Source organism: Adiantum capillus-veneris, chromosome 9 (assembly GCF_014529385.1).
Source record: "Adiantum capillus-veneris isolate H3 chromosome 9, ASM1452938v2, whole genome shotgun sequence".
In the NCBI taxonomy this organism is placed as follows: domain Eukaryota; kingdom Viridiplantae; phylum Streptophyta; class Polypodiopsida; order Polypodiales; family Pteridaceae; genus Adiantum; species Adiantum capillus-veneris.
Window position 1 is genome coordinate 86,663,084 of NC_140939.1, and position 6,589 is coordinate 86,669,672.

Consider the following 6,589-nt stretch of genomic DNA (forward strand, 5'->3'; position numbering starts at 1 on the left):
TGGAGCACTAGATGCCAAGGGAAACTGGCCAGAACCTCCTTCACAGAATGATTGGTTAAAGCTGCAAGAAGATAAAGAAGAAGAACCTCCCAGGGCACCCAGAGTTGCCACGCGTTTGAAACGCCGGTAGGAAACCGTGCTAGAGGAGCCGCCAGAGTCGAAGAAAGGAAAGAAGGAGAGTGTACAAGTGCCGATCAAAGAAAGCAAATCACAAAATGTGGCACGTCTAGAGCAACTAATGGAAAGCTTCAAAGCCAGAAGAGCACTCAAGGGAGATCTAAGTGAGCTGTGGAAGCCCTCCCTGGAATCCATGTCAGGATCGTCTCGAAGGGTGCACCGAGATCGGTTTGAAGACTACATCAAAAATTTTGAGATCCTTGATGCTACGACAGAAAATATCCCTAATGTCCCTTTTACAAAAGCAGAAGTGGACGAAGTAGGACGGCAGCTGCTGGAAGAGCAGGAAGGCCAAGAAAGGGAGAGAAAGATCAAGGCAGACCGGGACTTCAAGAATAAGCGAGCAAATCCACCGTCAAGCAGGGAGTCCAACCCACCGCCATCACCACCTCCTCTTAGCCCTCCACAAACCCAACAAAAGGAGGATGAATAAGAAGATTCAAAGCAAGAGAAGAGCCAAGAGAAAGAGCAGAAAGAAGAAGTTGAACCGAAAGAGGAGAAGTTAGATCCAGAAGAAAAGAACTTCAGAATATTTCTTGATCTACTAGTTGCGGGTTATTCACGAGAAGAGGCAGCCACTGTGGCCTTTCAGTTGGCAAGCACAAGGCCCAAGGAACAGATGCAGAGCCTGCAATTAGTGGAACTGAAAGAGATGGCCACTGATACAGTGGACCTACAACCACCAACCAATGATTGGGATGTGGTGATGCACAAGCTAACCGGGCTCAGGGCAAGATCAATGGCCACGAAAAGTGAGATTGAGAATCTCAAATCCAATGAAGTTCAGATCAAGGCTGAAGTCGACACACTACAAAGACAAAGCCAAGAGAATATGGACAAACAAACAAAGATGCAAGCTAGTTTGGACGTGGCATTACAAAGATGCTAGGAGATGGAACAAGAAAATCAGGCAGCAGAAAACAAGCTTCAAAGGGCTGAAGAAGAATACAAGAAAATCAGCAAGTCGTTGATAGATGCAGAGAGAGAAAGGGACAACCTAACCCTACAACTTGCTGAAGAATCCAAAGAAGTGGAAACCCTGAGGAATGCCAAAGAAAAGGCAGAGATAGAGCATGAAGCGAGCCAGGATGAAGTGATCGAGCTAAAAGATCAGATTAAAGTCAAAGATCAAACCATCCAAAGGCTGCTGGCATCTCCTGCTAGAGTCAGAGCTACGAGCTTGACTAGCACCACTTCAGAGAATGAGCTATATGAAGAACAAATGAAGGAGCTCCAAAAGGAGTTAAAATTGGAGAAGCGGCAAAGGCTGATGCTGGCCGAGGGGTCTATAGTAATGCAAAACTGCCTAGGAGAAGAAAATCAAGCCATGAAGAATGAGTTAGAAGCCATCAAGAGAAAGCTCGAGGAGGCGGAAAGATAAATGCAGATCTAAACGAACTCCTAGTAAACATGGGAGAGCAAATAGAAGAGGAAAAGAAGACACTTCACAAGAAAATAGAAGAGCTGAGAGGCCAACAGCAAACGGAAGAGCAGCAGTTTATCACCAGTCCAACAACCATGGAGGGTATTGACATAGAGAATGTGTCAGATCCAGTGGACACCACCATGCAAGAGGAAATCCTGGTGGGGCCCTCACAAGAGCCACAAGATCTGACACAAGAAGAAGAAGAGAAGTTGTAAAAGGCCATAGAAGCGGCAGTCAAAGACACAGCCAGAGAAGGATTGGAGTGGGAGCAGAGGGTGTTTAAGTCGATGACTATTAAGAAGATAGATGCTAGTAACCTTCGGCATGAATGGCTAAAGCCCTCTCTCCCATATCCTCTACTAAAATATGAAACTGCCACAATCAACAAACGAATAAAAGAGGAGCCAACAATGCCATTGTACAAAGCAGAAATCTCCAAACCTGAAGGAGTCAAGATGATAGTGGACTCTCAGCCCAAGTGGAGAAAGGCATGGCTGACAAAGTATCCTCAATATCTAATTCATCTGGTAGAGGCACCTAAAGTGATCAGAGATAACCTTAGTTTCTGCCCTCTACCAAGGATGAGGACGTGGAAAGCCCATGATTTTTTGCAGAGAATCCAAGCCACTTGGCTAAATTACACAAAGCTACCAAGCTTGAACGCAGGCGAGAGAATAAGTGAGCAATACATGGTGAAAACCCTAACGGGCGCCATCAAATTGTTCACTGGCTCACCTGACCTATCTTGCATCATGGTGAGAAAGATTTGTAAAACACTTTTGGCAGTCTTCGAGACCTTCAAACCAAGCCAGGCGACAGACAGTATCTTCTTCTTTCAAGATACATACAGATGTGCATACAATCTGTCTGGTCAACCTTCTCACAAGGTGATACATGCATTGTATCAAAGGATTATGTTTTTGACATCTTATCACCTACAGGCCTTTGAAGAAGCCTTCTACACCGGATTCTTCACAATCAGCACAGACATATTCGGCCCGACGCTACTAGCTCAACATGCGAGATATGAGTCCCTCTCAAGATGAGAGAAAGCCTACACTGAAGACGCAGTTCAACTGCCATGTTAGGGACGACATGAACAAGGAGGGGGGGAGTGTTAGTAGCGGGACACACCCTATGGAGCTTAGCGACATATCATTTTTTGTAATTATTCATTTATTGAGAAAAATCGACATTTCACCTTTGTAAATAATGGGGCTTATAGAAGCTTCCAGATTGTATCCCATTTTTGACATTTAGATTGAGTAGATGGTTAAATTGGAACATTAGGGTTTGAGATTGTAAGGTATTTATACCACTTTTTGACCTTAATGAAAAAAAAACCTTTGTCATTTTTAAAAAGTTATGTCTGTGAGTGAGCGTACTGTGTACGAGAGAGTGTGAGAGTTTCATCTTGACGCTGTCGAGAAATTTGCGGTCTTGCCAGGAAAGCACCGGGCTTATGGCTGTGAGAGTTTGTGAGAGAACTCAAAAAAAACTATATGAAGGAGTTAAACCATAGATGCCATGAAGATTAGGGTTTGGAAAGAAGTGCAATCAACGAAGACTCACTCTTTCTCTCTTGCACTCACACACACAAAGAAAGAACACAAAAGAGAATGTCAAAACAATACGAAGATGAAAACATCAAGGCTATGGTCATATCGTATCATGGGCAATATGAAAGGGTTAATGGATGAGTTAATGACATTCAATCTTGGCTGACCAAATAGGCTACGAATTGTTCTTTGGAATTGTAGTTTTGTGCTCACCATAATATATATATTTTGTCTAGTGATTGGGATTAATTGTGTGTACAAATCCTCTTGGTTCATAGCAAGATAACTACGCTTACATCAAAAGAAAAATTATAGTCTATGAGAGGTAGTATGATGGGATCTGGTGATAGAAGTATTTCATTGAGCCTTTCAGGGCCAAAGAGAAACACTATACGTTGTTGAAAGTGTATTTTACGGCTAATCCATACGTTAATTCTAATAGATCGTACAGAGTGAAAGCCATAGAAATGATCATCATGTGGGTTATTCATCTAGATAGTATGTGAGAAATGTAGATATGAGAGAAGTGAAGAGATGAGAAGTTTCCCTCCCAAGCGCTATTCTTGCCCGTAGGCAATAAGGATATTGCGGGGAGAGATGTACCTGTAGCAAGAGAACCTAGAGAGGATGAATTACTAAGAATGAGAGAGATAGGTTTGGTTAAGGAGATGAGATTAGATACATACATATATATATATATATATATATATATATATATATATATATATATATATATATATATATATATGTTGGATTAGAGATGAAAATGAAAACAACAAGAAATCAAGGAAACATCAATGTAGAACACATCTTACTTGAAACCCTTCGGCACCATTATTGATGGAGAGAGAAGAAGAGTGGATAATTCCACTTTGATTGATACACCAAGTGCAAGACCTTCTTTGATTAGAGTTGATCTTCCAAGGTTAGCTTGTTGCAAGAATGGCTAGGCTCCCTCTTGGAGAAAGTGTAGGCTCGGGCTTATGTTAATGGCTAAGTACAATTAGGCATTACTACTCACTCCCTCAAGAATTCCTCTCATCAATGGCTTGAATGCTTGAGTTCCTTTTCAAGGAAGAAGAGGTCCCCTTTTATAGGTGAAGGGAACCCCCAAGGGTTTACACAAGAAGAGAGGAGCCAGTGTGAATAGGAATTGAAAAAGTTGGAAATGAGCTGTCCCTGCATGATGTGGGCAGACTGGGGTCCAGTATTTTGATCATATCTCCTCAACCGTGGCTCCAAATAAAAAAGTAAAACTATGGGCAGAAACCTCAGCTCATTAGCTACGATTTTTATTTTAAAATTATTTTCCACTTCGGATTGGAACCTTGTGTAAAAAATTCATCAAAATAGGGTCCATTTCTGGCAGCAAAAGTCTTCATGTGGTCCCCTTAGCCTAGACTTTCATTTGATTCCAAAGGACACCTCATGCCATATGAAAGCATGACATTGCTCCTTGAAAAAGTTTTGTAATCATGCTTGCAATAATGCATTAAAATAAGTTTATCTTTGAAATCATGCCACCTAGTGTCCCACTAGGATTTGATTCTCTCCTAGTAGCTATTTAAAAAGAAATATAAGAAAAGTATAGAAAATACATAGAATATATATATATTGGAGTTTACCCTAGATATAGGATCTAGCTAGGGTGTGAGATAATAATGAAATAGTAGAAATAAAGAATCAATGCTTTTTGCCCCAAGTTAAAGAGGCGGAGCTATTGATGCTTTTCCCATAGTATTTTCTGATGGTAAAGTAAGAATAGGTTACCCTTGAGAAAAATAATAGGATGAGATAGAAGGCTTATTATTATACTTAAATATGCATATGTACATTATAGGAAAGATAATTATGGATCTAAAAAATTACAAGATAACTCTTGTAGCATGCGTTCCCACTATGTACGTGTCAGAGCACGACGACGCTGCGTGCGCACCGGTGGTCGGAATCGAGTGCAGAGAAGTGCAGTGTGTTTCCCTCGACAAGGGCTATGCGCCAATACCTACATTGCGGGCGTACGGTCTGGTTTTGCGAGCTTCATCTGGTGATACTGTGAGCATACGTTATCCGTTTTTGCATTTCAGCATATCCATGCGTTTGCATTTAGTAGAGATACACATTAGGCACTATAGTTTTCGAAAACGACGACCTGCAAATTTTGACCAGACATCCTACGTGATTTTGCACCAGGTGTTTAGGGTTGGGCTTTTGGTTCATAGACCTTAGGGAGAGCGACGTATTGGTGATAGTAAGGTCTCCTTCAAGTTCTGTGGCGTTTCGAGAACTTTTGATGGGTATTGGCTCTTAGAAGCGTTGTAGGAAACCTCTTCTTATGCACTCTTGAAGATTGTATCTTAGACATTGGGTAGAGATCTCTGTAGGAATTAGTCGAGAGTCGGTCGAGTGTAGATTGACACCTTATGCTTGCTTCCATGCGCCTACGGGTCGAGCTTCGTCCTTAGCTGACAAATCTTGTTAGGTGAGTTCTCGCTATGCTGACGTCCATCGCGGCGTATCCGCCAACAACTCTACTAGATCTTAGGTTCATATATGGATTTACACAACTAAATGAACTGATACTTCAAACCTAGAAGTTTGTCTTTGATTTCAATTGCAGTGCTTTTGCTATTTTCTCTCCTTTTCGTCACAAAGTCGCAATTCCTTGTACCACAACACTTAAGTCCATATGTGATTCCACAATTTGTGAATCCTAAGTCACAAAATATACAAAAATTCCTTTTTCCAGTGCCTCATAGACCTCTATGAAAAAATGTGAAGTTTTGCTCAATTTGATCTTAGGTGCGCCTAAGATGGTTGTACCTATCTATGGAGTCTACTTCAACTTTTATCACATAACTAGAGGCTCCACAACTTTCCAAAGTCAATTGTAGTGTCAAAATGACAAAATCTCTTTTTTCGTGAGAGATTTATCTTCAACGTGCCTAAGATAAAGCTTTTCTATTTAAACATATTTTTGGCCAGTCTGACTTGGGTTGGATTCTACATGTGATTTCAAGCTTGTATAATGAGTTTCACAAAGTCTTGACAATTCACTAATGTTTTATCACTGTTTTTGATCATGCATGGTTTTCTAGTTTTCCCAGTGTGTTTACCCTTACACCATTCCAAATTTGATGAAATTTTCTCTGGAGTTCTATTATGGTCTAAGGAGACCCTATGAGTTTAAGTTTTGGTAAAATACCCTCTCTGGAGAGTTTTGTATCTTCGAGGTGCCTAAGATAAAGCTCTACTAGATTTTGATCTTTTTCACTTTTCTCTTCATAGATTGATTTTCCCACAAGTTTTAGGATTCATCCACACCCTGGTTTCAAGTTTTAGCCCGATTTGACTTTTCATTGGTAATTTTCTTTGAAGTTTATGTTGTTTCCGATTTGGGGCTTGGCCAAGTGTTTTAGTGATCCAAATG